At 43.1% G+C, this 21,705-nt stretch overlaps 1 protein-coding gene and 1 long non-coding RNA gene across 5 annotated transcripts in view; one reads left to right on the top strand and one right to left on the bottom strand.

The window, feature by feature from the left end:
• Nucleotides 1-21,705, top strand: part of CHID1 (chitinase domain containing 1) — a 251,855-nt gene that overhangs the window by 200,179 nt on the left and 29,971 nt on the right. The gene's annotated exons all lie outside the window — the stretch shown is intronic.
• LOC142072327 (uncharacterized) lies at nt 16,675-20,368 on the bottom strand. The gene is made up of 2 exons (XR_012668720.1): nt 18,714-20,368; nt 16,675-16,992 (listed from the first exon to the last, which is right to left on the bottom strand). It is a non-coding gene; the product is annotated as an uncharacterized LOC142072327 (long non-coding RNA).

Genomic DNA, 21,705 nt, shown 5'->3' with positions numbered 1-21,705 from the left:
ACTTCATTCAGTTAGCCCACATGTCTCACTGAGGCAGTCGGTGCATTAATGTCACTCATCAGTCCTTCCTTTGGTGTATTTAATGTTCTGTAAATTAATTGAAATGAAGTTTGACATTTAATGTTTAATGAATATCTGTTGGGCCACTTTAAAATTCTGGAGCTTCACTTTAGATGTCCAGTTCTATATTGCTTCATCTGGAGCACGTGCTGGGAATTTGACTTCCCTCTATGGATATTGCTCATTGTTTGTTTAAAAAAATCAAAGTGAATGAAACTCACTGCGCATCCCAAAAGAGGTGCTAAACCAGATTGCAGGATTCCAACTAGAATGACTTGATCAGCAACTGAAGGTTCTTGTTTGTTCATTTGAGAGGTTCCATGTTTTGCCATTGCAAACTACTTATTACTAATGATTAACCAAAAACAAGCTGAAAAACTTCACAACTAGTGCACCAAGCACCTTAGTTCATTTGTAAATTTATCTGGCATTTTACAAGTATATAATAATGTGTTCAAAAACCTCAAACCTAGATTAGTACATAAAGAAGAGTTGAGAGACAATAGGTCTATGCTGATTTTGCTTTCAGTTGTATTGAGAGATTCTGCATTTAAAATAAAAGGAGTGCTTGTGGCACCTTAGAGACTAACCAATTTATTTGAGCATAAGCTTTCGTGAGCTACAGCTCACTTCATCGGATGCATTCAGTGGAAAATACAGTGGGGAGATTTATATACACAGAGAACATGAAACAATGGGTGTTGTCATACCCACTTTAAGGAGAGTGATCACTTAAGATGAGCTAATACCAGCAGGAGAGTATCCAGTTTGCAAATTAATTCCAATTCAGCAGTCTCTCGTTGGAGTCCGTTTTTGAAGTTTTTTTGTTCTAATATTGCGACTTTTAGGTCTGTAATCGAGTGACCAGAGAGATTGAAGTGTTCTCCGACTGGTTTATGGATGTTATAATTCTTGACATCTGATTTGTGTCCATTTATTCTTTTACGTAGAGACTGTCCAGTCTGACCAATGTACATGGCAGAGGGGCATTGCTGGCACATGATGGCATATATCACATTGGTTGATGTGCAGGTGAACGAGCCTCTGATAGTGTGGCTGATGTGATTAGGCCCTATGATGGTGTCCCCTGAATAGATATGTGGGCACAGTTGGCAACGGGCTTTGTTGCAAGGATAGGTTCCTGGGTTAGTGGTTCTGTTGTGTGGTATGTGGTTGCTGGTGAGTATTTCATAGAATCATAGAATATCAGGGTTGGAAGGGACCCCAGAAGGTCATCTAGTCCAACCCCCTGCTCGAAGCAGGACCAATTCCCAGTTAAATCATCCCAGCTAGGGCTTTGTCAAGCCTGACCTTAAAAACCTCCAAGGAAGGAGATTCTACCACTTCCCTAGGTAACACATTCCAGTGTTTCACCACCCTCATAGTGAAAAAGTTTTTCCTCATATCCAATCTAAACCTCCCCCACTGCAACTTGAGACCATTACTCCTCGTTCTGTCATCTGCTACCATTGAGAACAGTCTAGAGCCATCCTCTTTGGAACCCCCTTTCAGGTAGTTGAAAGCAGCTATCAAATCCCCCCTCATTCTTCTCTTCTTCAGACTAAACAATCCCAGCTCCCTCAGCCTCTCCTCATAACTCATGTGTTCTAGACCCCTAATCATTTTTGTTGCCCTTCAATGGACTCTCTCCAATTTCTCCACATCCTTCTTGTAGTGTGGGGCCCAAAACTGGACACAGTACTCCAGTCTTGGGTGCTTGAACAATTTTTATAGTGTGTGTGGGGGGCTAATGATGGAAATCATGTATTTGGTATTTGTTGTTACTACTACTTTATTACTACTACTTCAAGCCCAGGGAGTGCGGCAGCCCCACTGGCTCCAGTAAAGGATCAAACATTAATATCCTTTTCATTGTTAGTGGCAAGAAATTTGGTCACCCTGTGATGGGATCCCTGGAGTGCAGCCTGGGACCGCTGTACCTCCTTAACTCTCTCCAGCCTGGGCTGTCTCTCACAATGCCTTGCTAGTGACAAGCAGCAATTCCCTTCAGGTTCTGTTATCACTCAGCACAATCGCATGTGGAGCCCCACAGCCAGCTAGATTGTATGAATGCTTCCAGACCCACTCATGAATCGTGAAATCTGTCCGTAGGTATCATAATTCCTATGGCTGGAGCGCAGCTGGAACTGGACAGTCTCCTCTCCCCAAGTGCCGATGAGGTCCAGCAGCTCGGCATTGCTCCAAGCGGGGGATTGCCTGGTGCATGGAGCAGGTATGGGCCACCTGGAAAGATGCGCTGAGACCACTGCATGTGTCACTGAGCAAACAGGAAGGGGACTTTCAAAATTCCCAAGGAATTTAAGGGTTGAGGCTCACGGTTGATCACCTGAGGGCAGGGCAGCAGAGTTCAAACCGATGACCAGAGGGGCGAGAACAGACATTGTGGGACACCTCTCGGAGGCCAATAACAGTGTTGTAATTTACCAGGGTGTCTACACTGGCACCGTGGCACTGTACCCCCGGTGCAGAAAGCTGTACGCCACTCGTCAGGGTGGGGTTTTTTTCAGCGCTGAAACTATGCAGTTTCTGTACACTAAATGGCTTGGCAGTGTGTACAGCTCGGGAGTTACAATGCAGAAAGCTGCTTTACTGTGCAGAAACTTGCCAGTGGAGAGAAGGCCACAGTCTCCAGGAAAGATTGAGCAATTCCCATGGTGTTGCCGCATGCAGGTGAGTGACTGAATTGTAGCTCCCTTGCTGGACAATGGCTGTTGATGGGTTGTTTGACACCCTGCCAGGGCATTGGTTACTTTCCTTGCTGTTGTCTGTGTGGAGCTGATATCTGGTGATTCCCCAACTTACAGCTTGTTTTAGTGACAACCATACAACACAATGCTCATAACTTTATGCATTAATGATATAAACATATGGATAGAAAAATGACTTTCAGCAGAACATAACCTTTCCCCTGATACCTCACATGGCCTGCTTGATATGCAAGATCACAATTCTATATAAATGAGGAATATGTGGGTTACAGGGTGCTCCCCCAAGGTACAGAATGTCACAGGAGTGCTGATGATGGAAATCATGTATTTGGTGTTTGTTGTTACTTCTTCAAGCCAGGGGGGTGTGGCAGCACCACTGGCTTCAGTAAAGGATCTACATTTTAAACAGAACAACACGTTAATATCCTTTTCATTGTTAGTGGCAAGACTTTGTATTCCATATTATTGGGAAAATGTGACTTCTACTATGGAATTGTGGTATAGCAAAATATGGTCTGTCATCCTAATGGAAAAGCTTTCACACCAAGTACCTACACAAAAGAAACGCCAAAAAGGGGGATAGGTATTTAGAAATTTGGTCACCCTTTTTAGCATACTCAGAGGAGGACAGCTTCCCAGCCAGCAAGCCAAAATCTTTAGCTGGGTTCTTTGAATATTAACCTTATTCTGAATAAGTAATACGTCCTGTATGATGATGTATGTTAACATTTTATTATAACTTTAATTTAATAAGTTTGAAAAAATATAAAAATAATTACTGTGGTTCGATAGCTGGCTAAATTTGACTACAAATAGTGAAATGTTTTAATATATCTTTAATAAGAAAGGCAAAACTTAAAGTCCCCCAAGAAGTCGTCCAAATTCTTCTTCTTACTGTCAGTTCTTTCAGTGCTTTCTGAAGAGACCTGTTGATATTGGCATTCATTAAGCTGTGTGTCTTGACTTCAGTGCTATATCCCAACATCTTGAAGTCTTGGATTTCAAGGAGGTAGCTGATAACATGACAAGATACAAAGGCATTATGGATACAAAGACATATATAGTAATCAACTAAGGAATATACTTAATACTGTGGAATATTCTTTTCAAAAAATTCTCAGCTGAAAATATTTTGTAGGTAACAAAGTATTTTTTTTAACAAGTTGAAGCATGATATTTGCAAACTGCAAGGAGCATTAAGTTATTTTGTCTTACACTTCTGGAAGTGTGGGATAAAATCTGATTCTAATCATGCAAGGATCACAACCAAACCCTTGATAGAGTTTCCCTACGTGGTAAAATTGCAGTTTCTGCACAAAATACATTGGAAAAAAAGGTTAGAACTAAGAAGATTTTGCAAGATTATGTTAGGAAGCTTGCATAATACTTCATATAAATCCCAAAGTTCTTTACAAATGTGGCTCAGAATTATCGCCATTTTACAAATGGGGGAACCCAGGTGAAGTGCAAGTGACTTGTTCAGGGTCATAAAGAGAGTCAGTGACCAGCACTCGAACTTCAGAGCCTTGATGCTGTCTCCTGCTGTAAATACTAGAGCATGCCTGACTAGTGATATGTGCTCTCAACATGCATTCCTTGTAAAATCATCATAAACGTCTACCAGCCCAAGCACACAACCTGTTTATCCGCTCTTATAATGAGAATAATTACAAAGCTATTTCATGCCTCCTGTCTTCACGAATCTCAGCCAGTGTGACAAGGAAGTAGAATTTTGCAAGTCTCACTTGAACCCCACCCAAAAGAGAGAGAAGTTGTGGTTTTTGTATACCTTTTAAATGTATTTGGAGACCTAAATTGTTCCTTAACAATATTGTTACTTTAGTGGTAACAGTCATTAGCATTTTAATTATTTTCCATTTCTTAACATTCCTAATCTTTTTGTCAATCCTTAAAACTCTTTAACCAGTTCATCTTTCCTTAATTTATCCTTATGTCCATAACATTGTTATAATTTTAAATCTCTCTGTTTTATCCTTCCCTGATGTCCCTCTCCTCCTCTTCCTCTTCTCTAATCGCCCTCTCTGATCTCCTTCTCTGCTTGATTGCAGGCTAGTAATCCCTCCTGGATTACTAAAAATATAATGATGCTACCTATGCACTGTTATTTTTTTAGGGTATATGTTTCTTCAAGATGAGTTAGACATAATACCTACCCAAAATAATTCTATCACAGTAGCAGTGCAGTATTTCCTAGCACATGCTTATCTCCTAATGCTTTTCCAAACTTTTTTTTTTAACACAACAAGTAGTAATCTGTGAAATTCAACATAAGAAATCAGGAGTTTCAGGTACAAGGTTATTTGACCTTAATAGGTCATGAAAATATTTTTAGAACTATAAGACTTACAACTGTTTTGGCTTAAGGGAGATTTTCCTCTGCTCACCAGAGCTTTGCTAACATTTTTACAAAGTGCTGTAAATTATAACTAGAATTGTGGGACTCAGAACTTCCTTTAATTTGCTTAAAATAAGTGATGGGAAAAGGAAAGGTGCAGAAGTGGGCCTCTCTGATGATTGCAGTGGTTGTGCAGTGTAATGCTCTTCATTCTTTTGTGGAACACCCAAAATACACTCCTGGCTTTTGCATGTGATTGGATGATTATATAGGGTTCATGTCGTGGATACACATTTAAGACATCAATTCAATAAAATAAGTAAGCATTCAGCATGAACTCAAGTCCCTTACTGAACTGGGGTCTATTTGCATAGTGAAGTTGATATCTAATCATTTAGGCCAAATTATAGAATCATAGAATATCAGGGTAGGAAGGGACCTCAGGAGGTCATCTAGTCCAACCCCCTGCTCAAAGCAGGACCAATCCCCAACTAAATCATCCCAGCCAGGGCTTTGTCAAGCCTGACCTTAAAAATATCTAAGGAAGGAGATTCCACCCCCTCCCTAGGTAACACATTCCAGTGTTTCACCACCCGCCTAGTGAAAAAGGTTTTCCTAATATCCAACCTAAATCTCCCCCACTGCAACTTGAGACAATTACTCCTCATTCTGTCATCAGCTACCACTGCGAACAGTCTAGATCCGTCCTCTTTGGAACCCCCTTTCAAGTAGTTGAAAGCAGCTATCAAATCCCCCCTCATTCTTCTCTTCTGCAGACTAAACAATCCCAATTCCCTCAGCCTCTCCTCATAAGTCATGTGTTCCAGTCCCCTAATCATTTTTGTTGCCCTCCGCTGGACTCTTTCCAATTTTTCCACATCCTTCTTGTAGTGTAGGGCCCAAAACTGGACATAGTACTCCAGATGAGGCCTCACCAATGTCGAATAGAGGGGAACGATCACATCCCTCGATTTGCTGGCAGTGCCCCTACATATACATCCCAAAATGCCATTGGCCTTTTTGGGAACAAGGGCACAAAACTCCCACTGAAGTCACTGGGAGATGCAATCATATCAGAATATGATCCCAAGTGTGTTACAGCCCTTGCCTGCATCCTTAGCTGCTGCAATAGAAACTGAATTTCCTTTTCATGGGTGCAAGACCCCTTTCATTCACAAACTCCCTTGTTCCCTTCACTACAAAGTCTTTTCTCTTTGATATTTGCCTTCTGAAGAAGAAAAGCTATATCTTTCTGTCATTAATTTATTGTGTTCAGAATCTCTTAGAATATTACAGGGAGGGTGAGTCAAAAAGTTCAAATACACATCATTGTGTCTCAGGTTACACAGAACCTACCTAGTTTTTGTTTGATCCAAGTCAGGACTTGTTACTGCTATAGAATTTTTTTTTTCCTTCTGGATGGAGTCTGTAGATAAGTGATGAAATGAAAGTCTCTTTATTCAACTTTGTAAGCTACCACTTGTTCTTGCACATGAGTTCTGTACGAAGATTCTGAACTACACGAAGTCTAAAATTATCATACTCTGTTGGGAAATGTCCTTTACAGTTATAAATGTATGTAAAAGCTTTCAAAAAACCAAAGACTGGAAAGTCTAGAAACTCAAAAGCAGGGCTCCGCAAATCATCTCAAACTTGTTGCTGTGCCCGCACCACAGTGTGTGCCGTGTGTTCCACACACAACTATGGTTACTTTTCAAAATCTGATTTTTCCCTCTAACTTCCCTGTGATACAGATAAGTCTGCCCCGTCCAGTTTGTTTTGGAGAATGATACACTCTGATCTGTGGGCCATCATTTGGCATTAGGGTGGCATTCAGTATAGGTTCACATCAGGAGATGGATGATGATTCAAGTGGTCCTTGCAACAATTATAGAGAGGTATGGAATGTAAAAGACAAGCTGTTAGTGTAGTCAGCTAATAAAGGGGGATGAGCTGGAGGAGGATCTGGTAAGTAGCCATTCATATAACACCTAATACTGTGTAATCTAAGACCTTAGGTAAGTGGCTCTTTATATAATGAAAGCATCATTTCAGCATCAATATGTTCATCATGGGATGTTGTTGAAGTATGTGGACATCAAATATGTTGAAGTATGTGGACATCAAATAAGTATGGTGGGCATGTTTTAAAAAGAAAGTGGAGGAGGAAGGGTTAAGATTTTCTGAAGAAATAAAACTCTGACTCCCAGATTTAAAATATTTAGGAAAAAAACATTTAAATTAAAATTTTCTAGTAATCAAAAACACTTTTATAACTACAGTGTTGTGAAAGCGTGTTTTTCAGAGCAACTGATTTCCTTGCAACCTTAGTTCTCTTTTAACTTAGTTTTCTTTTTGTGAATTTTCTTAGTGTTTTTCTTGAAGTTTTAACCTTGACATGCAGTGATTTGAGGCAAAGGCAGTCACTACAGTCATCTTTGTAATGAAGATCTTGAGTGGGGGCCCCTGTACAGATGTTATACAGGTCTTTCTGTGGTGGTGGTAGGTCAAGCTTTTGGAGCAATCCTCTGAAGGTGTCTCTAACATTGTATGTTGGCCACCTACAGTTAAATTAAGAAACCAGTGGACTGGCCTCTAGACTTCTCAAACTCTGTGCAGTGTATCTGTGGACATTTCAAACTATGAGGGCTTGTTAAAAGTTCAGATAACTTACTGTAGTGAACCTGTTGTTGACTTCTTACTGGGCACTGTTAACCTCCAATTCAGCATCCAGAATGCTCCATAATCTCCAGACTACAGGAAAGTGCAGCCTGAGGTCAGAGAGGACCAGGCTCCAGAGGGAGCCAAAGGCTGAGTGTTAACAGTTAGAAATAGGCAAGAGGCTGTAGCCTGTGAACTGTCTGCAGAAAAAGTCAGAAGAGCAGGCAGCCTGAAAGCTGCAACTGGAGGGCCTAATTGCTGAGCCAAGGCGCATCCTGTTGCTGACAGGGGACAACAATACAAAGGGCTGCAGCCTTCAGGCAAGAGTATGATAAGGAGAGTTTACACTGGGACCTTATTACCTTTTATACTATTGGACTGGACTGGGCTGCCTTTAGGGGCTGGGTTATCTCACTCCTATCTTTTTGTTTTAACAATTGTGTCTACGGTGTTTGCACCTTTTATTTCTGGCAGCCTTAGTAAAGGAGTCATTTGCTGGGAGTATTTATGGGAACCTATCATAGGCTAGAGATTGGAGGGTATAGAGCGCTTACCTCTGAGCTCATGGTATACTCAACACGATACTAGACAGCTAGGGAGTGGTATACACTTACAGAACATTTTGGAGTACAGTTGATTATGCTGTCAAAAATTAATTAGCACACTTACCAAAACAAGTTAAAGGTGCTACTCTGAGGCTAGCAGAAAATAACACATTTTAAGATTGGTATGCTAAGTGCATTTTTGAGAAGGGACAGCAAATAAAAGTTAAGGAGCTTTTTAAAAAGTGAATAGTCCTTTTAAAAAAAACTTTTTCATATCTCCCATATGCCTCAAATAATTAACTCCAAATGTTTGAAATTTCCCTGATAGACTGTACCTGTAAAACTTAAGCCATTTCATTTTGATGGAAGAAAACAAATTGTTTTTTAAATTGAAATCTACAATCTTATCTACAAAGATAATACTTTCTCTGCAATACTGGTGTATGAGTTGGGAAGTAATCAAAAGTTGTACTGTTTGTACCTCTTTTTGGGAAAATATCCCAGTTTGTCAAATGGAAATGGATTAATTATGTAGGGCCCTTTGCCCACCAGTTATTTTCATTGTTGCATTGGTATTAAAAATAATGTATTTAAACAAACCCTGTTTACTAGAAGAAGCTAGAAGTACACAATCACTGATTGTCAATCACACTTGAACCACTTTTTTGTATCTGTCCCAACCACTGTCTCAGTGATGACTTCGAGGGGGAGTGGAATATATACTGCTGACCTTGAGAGTCACCTAATGTCGCTGCCTCTTTCTCCATTTGGAAACTAGGATGTTCAAAAGATTAACTGGATAATCCTTGTGAAGTGCTTTGAGAATGTCAAATGCTAAGCATTATTACGGATCAGCTCCCACCTGGCCCAGCAGAGCTTGAGTAGTAGCTAGTCAAATGATTTGTTCACACTTCTGAAATCTGTGAATTTTATAGAACAATCTTGAATTAATAAATTGATGTTTCGGTATCAATAAGATCATGCATTTCAAGCTATTTTCTCCTCTCATGAAGCCTTTGCATTTTGTAGTAAGTGGGAAATCATTTCTTAATGACTGACTTTTTCTGACTTGGTCACCTAGTGTGATAAATCAGCAGTAAGGTTCATTACACTTGATCATGCTCTGGGATGTTCGTGGAGGTGGAGGGGCAGAAGGAGAGGCCCCGAGATAGGACAGCTGCTTCTGCTGCGCTGAGAGTATAGTTGGATAGGTTAACAATATTGCTGGGTGGGTTGAGGAAACCATTGCTGTGGCCCCTTGTAGCATGTAGTAGTTTAGAAAGTTTAGTGTCCTTTTTCTTTTGTAGAGAAGCAAAGTGTGCGTTGTAAATGGCTTGTCTAGTTTTAGTAAAATCCAGCCACGAGGAAGTTTGTGTGGAAGGTTGTTTTTTTATGAGAGTATCCATTTTTGAGAGCTCATTCTTAATCTTTCCCTGTTTGCTGTGGAGGATGTTGATCAGGTGATTCCGCAGTTTTTGAGAGCGTGTGGCACAAGCTGTCAGCATAGTCTGTGTGGTATGTAGATTGTAATGGATTTTTTACCTTCAGTCCTTTTGGTACGATGTCCATCTGTTTGCATTTGGAAAGGAAGATGATGTCTGTCTGTATCTGTGCAAGTTTTTTCATGCAGTTGATAGATTTCCATTCCATACGGCTAAATGCAGTGCCTTGCATAATGACAGGTTTCAGAGTAACAGCCGTGTTAGTCTGTATTCGCAAAAAGAAAAGGAGTACTTGTGGCACCTTAGAGACTAACCAATTTATTTGAGCATGAGCTTTTGTGAGCTACAGCTCACTTCATCGGATGCATACCGTGGAAACTGCAGAAGACGACCTGGGATATTCTGTCTACTACCCAAGATCCATAAACCTGGAAATCCTGGGCGCCCCATCATCTCAGGCATTGGCACCCTGACAGCAGGATTGTCTGGCTATGTAGACTCCCTCCTCAGGCCCTACGCTACCAGCACTCCCAGCTACCTTCGAGACACCACTGACTTCCTGAGGAAACTTCAATCCATCGGTGATCTTCCTGATAACACCATCCTGGCTACTATGGATGTAGAAGCCCTCTACACCAACATTCCACACAAAGATGGACTACAAGCCGTCAAGAACACTATCCCCGATAATGTCACGGCTAACCTGGTGGCTGAACTTTGTGACTTTGTCCTTACCCATAACTATTTTATATTTGGGGACAATGTATACCTTCAGATCAGCGGCACTGCTATGGGTACCCGCATGGCCCCACAGTATGCCAACATTTTTATGGCTGATTTAGAACAACGCTTCCTCAGCTCTCGTCCCCTAAAGCCCCTACTCTACTTGCGCTATATTGATGACATCTTCATCATCTGGACCCATGGAAAAGAAGCCCTTGAGGAATTCCACCATGATTTCAACAATTTCCATCCCACCATCAACCTCAGCCTGGTCCAGTCCACACAAGAGATCCACTTCCTGGACACTACAGTGCTAATAAACAATGGTCACATAAACACCACCCTATACCGGAAACCTACTGACTGCTATTCCTACCTACATGCCTCCAGCTTTCACCCTGACCACACCACACGATCCATCGTCTACAGCCAAGCTCTGCGATACAACCGCATTTGCTCCAACCCCTCAGACAGAGACAAACACCTACAAGATCTCTGTCAAGCTTTCTTACAACTACAATACCCACCTGCGGAAGTGAAGAAACAGATTGACAGAACCAGAAGAGTTCCCAGAAGTCACCTACTACAGGACAGGCCTAACAAAGAAAATAACAGAACGCCACTAGCGGTCACCTTCAGCCCCCAACTAAAACCCCTCCAACGCATTATTAAGGATCTACAACCTATCCTGAAGGATGGCCCAACACTCTCACAAATCTTGGGAGACAGGCCAGTCCTTGCCTACAGACAGCCCCGCAACCTGAAGCAAATACTCACCAACAACCACATACCACACAACAGAACCACTAACCCAGGAACCCATCCTTGCAACAAAGCCCGTTGCCAACTGTGCCCACATATCTATTCAGGGGACACCATCACAGTGCCTAATAATATCAGCCACACTATCAGAGGCTCATTCACCTGCACATCAACCAATGTGATATATGCCATCATGTGCCAGCAATGCCCCTCTGCCATTTACATTGGTCAAACTGGACAGTCTCTACGTAAAAGAATAAATGGACACAAATCAGATGTCAAGAATTATAACATTCATAAACAAGTCGGAGAACACTTCAATCTCTCTGGTCACGCAATCACAGACATGAAAGTCGCTATCTTACAACAGAAAAACTTCAAATCCAGACTCCAGCGAGAAACTGCTGAATTGGAATTCATTTGCAAATTGGATACTATTAATTTAGGCTTAAATAGAAACTGGGGGTGGCTAAGTCATTGTGCAAGGTAGCCTATTTCCCCTTGTTTTTTCCTAATCCCCCCCCCCAGACATTCTGGTTAAACTTGGATTTAAACTTGGAGAGTGGTCAGTTTGGATGAGCTATTGCCAGCAGGAGAGTGAGTGTGTGTGTGTGTTTCCCGGGGGGGGGGGGTGTGTGTGAGAGAGCCTGGATTTGTGCTGGAAATGGCCCACCTTGATTACCATGCACATTGTAGGGAGAGTGGTCACTTTGGATGAGCTATTACCAGCAGGAGAGTGAGTTTGTGTGTGTGGTTTTTGGAGGGGGGGGTGAGGGAGTGAGAGAATCTGGATTTGTGCAGGAAATGGCCCACCTTGATTATCATACACATTGTGAAGAGAGTGGTCACTTTGGATGGGCTATTACCAGCAGGAGAGTGAGTTTGTATGTAGGGGGGCGGAGGGTGAGAAAACCTGGATTTGTGCTGGAAATGGCCCAACTTGATGATCACTTTAGATAAGCTATTACCCGCAGGACAGTGGGGTGGGAGGAGGTATTGTTTCATGGTCTCTGTGTGTATATAATGTCTTCTGCAGTTTCCACGGTATGCATCCGATGAAGTGAGCTGTAGCTCACGAAAGCTCATGCTCAAATAAATTGGTTAGTCTCTAAGGTGCCACAAGTACTCCTTTTCTTTTTGCGAATACAGACTAACACGGCTGTTACTCTGAAAATAGTCCTGAACGTTATTAGTACTTACCATGTACAGTGATTACATTAAAGTATATTTTGAAAGCAATGTTACTTAAGCAACCAATTAGTTAAGTTCAAAAGATGCTGGAGTTAAATTATTCTGAGTTTGCTTGTGCTAATGGAAGCTGTCATGTTAACTAGTTCCAGAAACAGTTGTAATACAGCAGGTTCATTTTTCAGTGGTGGGCTATTCAGAAAGATCACTTGTATACTTGAGAACTTGCTTCTTTCAACATCAAGTTAGTCATAGCATGAGTAGTGCCACATTCTTCCAGGCTCTTGCTCGTAAGGTGTAACTTTTGAGGTGACATCAGTCTCTAATGTCTTGTTTTGACAGTAGCTTTAAAAATCAGACCAGAACTAGGACTTCACAATCCTTTTGAATATGCCTCTGGACTGGTTTTTCTCCTGATCTGTGCCTTTTCCTAATCACATGCTTCTCTGAGCATTTTGCCCATCTTGTAAGTGTTCAACGCTGAGATCATTCTTTCCCCATTTCCACTTCTTTCAGATTAGTGCAGGAACAGGCTAAGAAGGTGATATTATCTTGCTGTTACATACAATAGCTACTATAACCTGTTCTCTTCAAAAACCTCAAGTGAGAACACTAAGTACTCTTATAAAAATAACTCTTAGATTTTAAGTTAATATTTCAAAGTTCATGTATCTTCTGGGTGTTTTCCTCAGATAAAACATAACACAGTAATATGGATTTCAATATATGAAATTGCTTAAAATTTGTGAATATTAAACAAAAATTCAAACATGCTTTGAATATGGAATGAAAATTTGTTCAGAGACAAAAAGGCAACTTTGTCCAGAAATTCCCTGAGACACTTAGAATTAATGGGAAGGCCCTGTTGTCCATATAAGGCACCATTGCTAGTTTTGGGTCTATGCAACCTCTTTAGTCCTATGGAGTGGCTTTGTTACAGCTTTCATTTTTCTCACAGTGTATTTGTAACTGCTTCGCTGACAAACTGGTGCTCCTTTGGCAAGTTACAAAATGGATTCTGTCACCAGGTTACCAAAAAGTCATGCTCTTTTCCAAATGCTTTCTTCAGTTAGCCAAGTTGTACGTATTTTAAGTGTTTTGTAGAATCATAACCACAAATATTTGTCAGCTCTGAATGCCTAGTATGGAAGGGCATAATTCAGCCTGTGATATCCATATTCCCTAGGTGTAATGTGGTGAAATTAAGAAAGAGAAAAGGTGTGTAATAAAAATTCCTTCAGGCCACAGTTCAACAATTTTATAGAAGTTCCATCTCTGCAGACATTTAAACTAGATAGGCAAAGGAGCACAGACAATACTGTATGGAACAATTCTGCCTTTGTTCAGGGATGGAAGAAATGATTGGTTTGTTACTTTCTAGAGTTGAAAAAATAGTAGGGGTGGATTTTCAAAACCAGTGCCAAGTATGATTTTTGATCATAGTTCCATTGTCTCATTTGATGAGAACTCGTAATGTTGAGGGGATGAGGAAAGGAGACCCTAAGAAATGAGCCAAGATGGAACCATTTATCATACTGGGTTTTTTGTTGTTTTTTTTTTTTGCTTTGCTTGAGGTTGAAGTTAACTCAGGACAGGACATCAAAAAGTTCCAGTGGTTGGCATAAATTTTAATTGTTTGTGCTGAAACTTTTTAAAGGGCTAATTCTAGCTTCCGAATGAAAACAAACTTAAAGATACCACTTAAGCTTCCTATTTTGCTTTTTACTTGAATTACTATATATTTGAATTATATCTTTATTGCCGATATGCTGATATGAAACAACTACTGTGTCCTTTGGTATGGAATTTAAGAATTGTCTGTCTGCTCTTGGAGACAAAGAACTTTTCTTTTCTGGATAGTGTTTCAATGTCTGGCAAATCTGGGCAGTCTTCTGAGTTTCCCACGAACTGTTCATGGCTAGCATTTTTTTGATGATGGAAAAACCACAATCTTGGTGACTGTTCAAATTGTGAAAAAAATTAATTTGCTGAAGGAATAAGTCATAGCAAAGTGCTCTTAATGTTGCAAGACCTCTTGCCAGAAGATGATTCCCTAATCTAGTAAAAGCCTTTTTATCTGGCATGTTAGGAGAATGGGGGGTGCCGGTAAGTGAAAAATTCTGGTTAACGAAGAGGTAGGGAGGGAGTTTGAGTTCAGGGCTGGAGGTTGGTGTGCGGGGGAGGGAATGGGGCCTGGGCTCTGGGAGGGAGTTTGGGTGCAGGAGGGGGCTGGGTGTTGGGGTGCAGGAGGGGTTTTGGGGTGTTGGATGGGGGGCGCTAAACTCAGGGGGCTTCCTACAAGTGGCAAACTGTCCCTGCTGCTCCTAGGCAGAGGCATGGCAGGCAGCTCTGTGCGCTGCCTCCACCCCAAGTGCTGGCTCTGCAGCTCCAATTAGCCAGGAACCACCACTATTTTCAATTTGCATCTCTATAGATAGTTAGCCTCCTAGTTCTTAATTGTAGTTCTAGTGGTAGGTTTTCCTGTTTTCTTATCTTTTCTCCCTGGAAAAAAAAGCCTTTATTTTTTCCCCACTTTTTTTTATTTTGTTGGGGACCCTTCCCTCAGTGGGGTATGCCTGGTTTGCTGGGCTTCAAGAAGTGCCTCTCTTGCACAGACAAGCACTCCCAGTGCATTTGCTGCCTCAGGGAAGGCCACATTCAGCAAAAGTGTGGTGTCTGCCAGCAACTCAGGCCCGGTCTTGTAAGGACAAAGAGTTCGGACAGAAGGTTGTCTTCATGGAGGCGCCTCTCCAACCCTTTCAAGCCCCCCGCCACGAGTTACCTGGGAGATGTGGGTCTTCCCCACAACTGTCAACATCTAAAGGCTGTAGGTCAAAGAAACGATCTGCTGACCCCTCTCATAAATCATCAAAGAAGAGAGCGGTAAGTCCCCACAGTGAGCCCTGAGGTAGCCACAAACACTCTCCAGCATGCTTGGTATCCTCGGTACCATCATCACCGAGACCTTCTCAGACCAGTATCCATGGCTCATGGAGGTCCTCAGCAGCAGGTACCCTTGGCGAACCCATGGACCCAATGGCACAGAGTCAACAGCAGCAAGGGACAAGAACCAAGAGTAAGCACTCCTCTAAAAAGATATTGCCGGTATGTGATCCTACATTGGTACCGTCACTGACGCCTCAGTTGGCATCAGAATGACTTGTACATACAAGATCTCCATCCTTCCTGGTACCACCAATGGCATCGAGTTTAGTTGGTACCACCAGAATTCCGACACTCTAAGGACCTCCATGTATCGGACATACTGGAGTCTTCTCTTCTCAGTGCCACAACCTCCACACCGAGTCTTTGACTGGCACAGGAGTCTTTCCCACTGCCCTGTCATGCTCCCCTGCTGTCTAGTGAGGGCTCAGATAGAAAACTTGAGGAGTTGGCATTGCAATACTCCTCCCAGGCTCCTTACGATGCCCAATATCAACACGGTCCATGAGCATACCCTCAGTTAGCCCCATCACCACCATCTTGGTATGCCCACCCCATGGGCACCACCACCAACCTCTGTTCCACCACCACTTCAGTGGCCATACTGGGACCCTTGGGCTGTATATCACCACCAAGCCTCTCAAGCTTCTAGCCTCATTCAAGAACCCTCAGCTACACCCCGTCACCTGTGGCTTCCAGAGATTCAGAACCTCCAGAAGAAATCATTGAGAAAGAAGTGACCCCCAAGGACCATATTCTCCTCCTCCCCAGATAAGTCCGTTATTCCTCCCCTGGCATCTCTGGCAGATGACTTTTGCCTCCTCCAGGACCTAGTGAAGAGTGGCAGACACTCTGAATACCACTAGAGGAAGTCAAGGATACCCATCATCATTGTCTAGACATGCTCCATTCATCCTCTTCCTCAAAGATTGCCCTACCTATTAATGAGGCTATTGTGGACCTGGCAAGAATCGTCTGGCAGACCACAGCATTGGCGGTACCTACCTGCAAACAGGCAGACAAAAAATATTATGTCCCAGCGTGACAGACTGAGTTCCTCTTCTCCCTCCCTCCCTCCCTCCCCCCAACTCCATCATGGTGAACACTGTTAATTCTCATGGCGGTCAACAACAGATGAGGTCTGCTTCCTATGACAGGGAGTGGAAGTATTTGGACCTTTTCAGGAGGAAGACATACTCTTTGGCCACACTTCAGTTTTGAATTGCCAACTACCAAACCCCAATGTCGAAATACGACTACATAAATTATTCAAAACTGAATGATTTTATTGAGCAGCTGCCTGAGTCACATTGTTACCAATTCAAGGCCATTATTTATGAGGGACTGTTAGTAGCAAAAACAATGCTACAATCTGTTCTCAATGCAGCCAGTACAGCAACCAGTTCCATCTCCATGGCAGTGGTGATGCAACATGCATCATGGCTCCATCTCTCGGGCTTCCAGGAGGTACAGCTGACCATCTCAAACCTTCCCTTTGAAGGCACTAAACTATTCTCAGAAAAAACTGATGGCTGTCTTCACGCTCTGAAGGATTCTCGAGCCATTCTCCATTTGCTGGGCATCTATACACCAGGACAAAAGAGGAAGTTTAGTCCGCAGCCCCAGCACAAACCACACACCTTTCAATATCTTGCTCAATGCTACTACAAACCACAGAGGAAAAAGAATAAATTTTGGAGACGTAAACCATCTGGCCCACAACCTTCTTCATCCCAGGCGTCTATGTGCAAAAACCAGTTTTGACATGTTGGTTGAGGGGTTGATAGACCACTCCTCCCCAACTGCTACAGCCGACCACTGCTATCCACCCTTTTGACTATCTTTTGGTAGCATTCTGCAGCACCTGGGAGCACACAGCATTGGACTGAAGGGTCTAAGAGATGGTTCACAGTGCATACTCTATCCATTTGACCTCCCTGTCGCCTCCACAACCACCTTCCCCAGCCCTCTTCTCATGAGAGTTTACTACGACAAGAGGTAGATATTCTTCTCCAGTTAGGAGCCTTAGAACCAGTAGTCAACATCTATAGGGCTTGCTATTTCCTAATACCCCAAGAGGAAGGGAGGTTGGAGACCCATATAGACCTCAGAGCTCTCAACAAGTTTGTCAAAACTCAAATATTCAAGATGGTCACTCTAGCAACGATCATGCCAATGCTGGAACAGGGAGACTGGTTTTCAGCCCTCAGCCTTCAATCCTACTAACTCACAGACAATTTCACAGATTCACTCTAGGACAAGACCATTACCAGTACAATTGGTTGCCCCAAGAGTATTTTCTAAGGTTCTCTCAGTAGTGGCCGCACACCTGTGTTCCCAAGAGATCATGATTTTCCCTTATCTGGACGATTGCCTCCATAGAGCCCAATCTGTCCAAGAAGTTCACCAAGTCACCAAAGCTGCAATGCACTTTTTTACAAACCAGGGCTTACAGATCAATGGCCAATAATCAACCCTCGTTCCAGTGCAATATCTGGAATTCATAGGGGCCAACCTCAACTCATTTCAGGCCAAAGGTCGTCTACCTCAACACAGATTTCTCTGCATGGCCACACTCATAGAGACTGTTCAAAACATCCGACAAATATCAGCCAGATACTGCCTCCAACTCTTGGGTCGTATGGCAGCAGGCACAGCAGTAATACCACATGCCAGGCATCACATGGGATGCCTCCAAATGTGTCTCAGCTCAGTTTACAGCCAATCAGGGACAGATTAGACAAACCCCTGTCACTACCCACCAGGATCAAGAACTCCTTAGACTGGTGAAAAGACCCAGCCAATGTTTGCAAAGGTATCCCCTTCTTGCAAACCCCCCCACCCCCAATCCTTGCTTTTCACCACTGATACATCGCTCATAGGATGGGGTGTACAGCTAAATGACCTCATGACACAAGGCAAGTAGTCACCCAGAGAGATATCTAGTTATATCAACTTCCTCGAGCTCAGGGCGGTCAGGATTGCCTGTGCTCACTTCCTTCTGCTGATGGAAGGATAGCACACAAGAGTCCTAACAGACAGCATAGCATGTATGTAGTACATAAATCGACAAGGAGGAGCCAGGTCGCCCTCCCTCTGTGCAGAGACTATGAGATTATGGAACTGGTGCATCTCCCATGACATCACACTATCAGCAGCCTACCTCCTGGGCGCACAAACCTTCATAGCGGACAGTCTCAATCACAGATTCCCACGTGACCAAGAGTGGGAGCCAGACCCAGTAGTACTTCATGATCTGTTCAGGCGGTGTGGAATATCGACCACAGACCTGTTCGCCACTTACCTGAACAGAAAATGTCCACTCTACTGCTCCAGAGGGGGATAGGACAACACTCCCTGGGCGATGTGCTCCTCCCCTGGGATAGGGATCTTCTCCATGCCTTTTCTTCCTTTCCCCTACTGTCAGAAGTTCTGCTGAAAATAAGAGACGGAGCACATGTCATATTGATTGATCCCACTTGGCCAGGAGAGACTTGGTACTCTTACTTGTCACAGCTCACGACGTCGATCCCTCTCCCAGTCACTCCATACCTCCTCTCACAGAACAGAGGACATACCCTACATCCCAACCTGGGAATTCTCTGCTTCAAAGCATGGCTCCTTCTTGGTTCCATCTAGAACATCTAGAAAGCTCCTGTTTTGAAGGAGGTACAAGAGGTATTATAAAGTAGAAAGTCCTCGACATGATGTACATACCTGCAAAAATGGTCCAGGTTTGGGATTTGGGGTACTTCCCATCAAACCTCCCTGATGTCTGTGACTCTTACACAGATCTTAGTCCCGATCTTTTTAGTACATAGTCTATCTCTAAGCTCTCGGAGTCCAGCTGGGGCTACAGCAGCCTTCCACAAACCAGTAGAGGGATGCTCGGTGCTGTCACATCTGACCACTAACAGGTTCCTCACAGGTACAGTAAAACTCTTCCCACAACCTCAACTTCCTACTTCCACATGGGACCTAAACCTGGTATTGAAAGGACTGAGTAGGCCTCCCTTCGAATCCATGGCCACCTGTTCACTTACAAACCTGTCAATGAAAACATCCTTCCTGGTATCGATTACCTTGGCTATGAGAATAGGGGAAATAGTGGCTCTGAAGGCACTTCCTCTCTCCCCACCCCCCGCCGGACAGTATTCTTTCAGGGGAAGGTTATGCTCCGACCAAAATTCACTCCCTAAGTAATTTCTCCATTTCACATGAATCAATTGATTCACCTTCCAACCTTCTACCCGAGCCTCACCGAGACAACAGGGAGGCTATATTACACACGCTAGATGTCAGGAGAGCCCTAGCCTTCTATCTGGATAGGATGAAAATTTTCAGGAAGTCCCCAGGGATTTTTCTCCCCCTGGCGGAAAGATCCAAGGACTCAACAATATCAGCCTAGAGACTCTTGAAGTGGGTCTCGAACTGCATTAGACAGTGTTCCAAATTCACAATAGGACCCCTCCAGATACTGTTCATACACACTCCACAAGGTCGATCTCCTCATCCCTCGCCTTCTTCAAGAATGTCTCTGTCTCAGAAATCTGTAGAGCGGTGACATGGGCGTCAGTCCACACCTTTGCAGAACATTATACCATCACTGGGGACTCCGCCTCTGATACCATCTTCGGCTCCACAGTGCTGTCATCTGTAACCGACCCAACTCCAAAGTCCCAGCCCTCCAGTGGTGGGTACTGCTCCGGAGTCACCTACAGTGGAGCACCGACAGGGACACTACTTGAAGAAGAAGTTACTCATCTTGTGCAGTAACGATGGTTCTTCGACATGTGTCCCTATGGGTGCTTCACAATCCACCCTCCTCCTCTCTACTTCCAAGCTCTTGCCAATGACTCTGCGGTAGAGAAGGAACTGAGGGGGGTTAGCCCGCGCGTGCTCGCTGGCCTCGTGGTGGGGCATGAGGAGAGATGTGCGGGTCTAACAGACATTGCTACTGAAGTTCTCCAATCAGCAGCGCAGTGATGCAAGCGCAACTACAATGGAGTCACCTATAGAGGGACCCATCTCGAAGACCACCATTACTGCACAAGGTGAGTAACTTTTTCCAAATGGCTATTTCATTTTAATCTTATTACTTGCACATCCCTCTCCAAATTAGTTAATGTTTGTAAAGCCCTTTGGAGGTATGAAATACTGTGTGTGATTATCTGAAGAGTGTGAATTCTTTGGGGAAGTTATCCTGAGCCGAGAACTTCCCATTGTGTTCTCATTTGGATACATGCGTAGAATAACTTAATAGAAGTGACACTGAGGGTTTTACCTTCCAGTTTAAAAAAAAAAAAAAGCTGGGTGTCCAGTCAGATCCAGTTATGAGCATGTGAGGTTCAGTTATATTCTTGCAGGTACAAAGCACACCAATCAGATCTATTAATTGGGTTATTATAGAGATTGGTTACCCTCTTCCACACTTTAGCTATTACAGCAAATAATTACAGGTTTCAGAGTAACAGCCGTGTTAGTCTGTATTCGCAAAAACAAAAGGAGTACTTGTGGCACCTTAGAGACTAACCAATTTATTTGAGCATGAGCTTTCGTGAGCTACAGCTCACTTCATCGGATGCATGCCGTGGAAACTGCAGCAGACTTTATTTATACACAGAGAATATGAAAAAATACCTCCTCCCACCCCACTGTCCTGCTGGTAATAGCTTATCTAAAGTGATCATCAGGTGGGCCATTTCCAGCACGAATCCAGGTTTTCTCACCCTCCACCCCCCCACACAAATTCACTCTCCTGCTGGTGATAGCCCATCCAAAGTGACAACTCTTTACACAATGTGCATGATAATAAAGTTGGGCCATTTCCTGCACAATTCCAGGTTCTCTCACTTCCCCCCCACCCCCATACACACACAAACTCACTCTCCTGCTGGTAATAGCTCATCCAAACTGACCACTCTCCAAGTTTAAATCCAAGTTAAACCAGAACATCTGGGGGGGGGGGTAGGAAAAAACAAGAGGAAATAGGCTACCTTGCATAATGACTTAGCCACTCCCAGTCTCTATTTAAGCCTAAATTAATAGTATCCAATTTGCAAATGAATTCCAATTCAGCAGTTTCTCGCTGGAGTCTGGATTTGAAGTTTTTCTGTTTTAAGATAGCGACCTTCATGTCTGTAATCGCGTGACCAGAGAGATTGAAGTGTTCTCCGACTGGTTTATGAATGTTATAATTCTTGACATCTGCTTTGTGTCCATTTATTCTTTTACGTAGAGACTGTCCAGTTTGACCAATGTACATGGCAGAGGGGCATTGCTGGCACATGATGGCA

This window comes from Caretta caretta, chromosome 6, assembly GCF_965140235.1.
Source record: "Caretta caretta isolate rCarCar2 chromosome 6, rCarCar1.hap1, whole genome shotgun sequence".
NCBI lineage: Eukaryota > Metazoa > Chordata > Testudines > Cheloniidae > Caretta > Caretta caretta.
This window is presented reverse-complemented; position numbering and strand designations above follow the sequence as displayed.